This window comes from Tupaia chinensis, unplaced genomic scaffold, assembly GCF_000334495.1.
Source record: "Tupaia chinensis unplaced genomic scaffold, TupChi_1.0 Scaffold144116_1, whole genome shotgun sequence".
NCBI lineage: Eukaryota > Metazoa > Chordata > Mammalia > Scandentia > Tupaiidae > Tupaia > Tupaia belangeri.
The window spans coordinates 6839-8331 of record NW_006203971.1 but is presented as its reverse complement, the minus strand read 5'-3'; positions in this window follow the sequence as shown (position 1 = coordinate 8331).

The following is a 1493-nucleotide window of genomic DNA, read 5'->3' as shown; positions in this document are numbered from 1 at the left end:
TTTCCCTATAGAAATGCCTTTTATTTTATTCTTGTCTTATCACATTGGCTAGGACTTTCAGTACTATATTGAGTAGGAGTGAAGAGAGTGGACAGTCTCTCAAGATCCTGTATCAGAGCTGGAAGCTGAACTCATTGCCCTCAGACCCCCTAGATCCTCAACCTGAAACATGAAAACTTCCATTTTGTACTCTCTATATTGGAAACTTGCTTCCTCCTTTTGCCTAAACAGAGTGATTACCATTCCTACCATCTTTGCTAAATAACTGGAAACTCCCTAATTTAAGATGTTCCTTAGCAATAACCCCCTTGTCTTGAGCCATGAAAACCATTAAAATTCTATTGTGTTTAGGCAAGGGAGAAATTATTGACCTGCTTGATCTGGCTTCTGTAACTGCTATTGCATAGGAATTCCTTCTCCCTTTCTTCTCTACCCCCTCCTCAACAGTTACTGCTCTTGCCAAGTCAACTGAAATGTGATTTTTGCCTGTACAAGCACCATTCTGCCTACACTCAGGGCTGCAGGGTCTTTGAGAGACATGAGTGTCCCTGAAGTTGCTGGTAATAAAGATTCCTATAATTTTGCTATGACTGGATGTCCTCTACTTTCTCTCTGATAAGAATATAACAAACCTACCCTGTGCCCATCTTGGACTGGATCACCCCAAATTTGGAGCTTCTGGAATTATGTTTGTACACCTGAATACAAAAACCCATCTTTTGACAGAGCAATTACTGGAAGCAAAGCCCAGGTCACCTCTTTCCTCACCCTGGACTTGCACACCCCAATGCTCCTATTGTTCTCTCTAGCCCAGACCAGCGGCCCCACCTTCCTTCAGGTGCCCCTTCTCTTCCACCTGATATCCACCGATGTTTCTGCTCCCACCAAGAGAAGCATCTTTCCACAACTACAGTTCTCAAAAACCCCAACTGTCCTTTACACTCAGACTCACCTTTATGCATAGAAAAAATTTGTCATGACTTCCAACAACCCAATATTTTCTCAAAGAATTAGAGTGGGAATCAGTAGGTGACATGGAAGGTTAGATCCTAGACTCCCACATGACTTATTGCAGCTTGAGTCTCAACCTGGTGGCTTGCTTCTCACTTTCCCTTTCACTTTCTCATCTATGGTGAATGTGCATGACCTGTACCAAATTTTAATAACAATAATAATGATAATGATAAATGACATTAATAATTCTTAGAAAAATATTAAAGTGAAATTCAATCACATTTATTTCTTGTACTACCTCTGTCTTTGCCATGAATAAGCAGATACTCTTGGCTTATATCTCAGGAGCATGTTTGGCACCCACATATATGTGTGTTTTCTTTTGTGTCCAAAGCCCTATCTCTATTCCTTTTTTCTTTATAATTAAAAATTTTATTTAAATTTATTACTATTATTTTTAAAATTTTCTATAGGGCCTGTGCACTCACCAGAGAGGGACAGAAACAAAGTGAGAAAGGGAAAGCGAGAAAGAAAGCCAC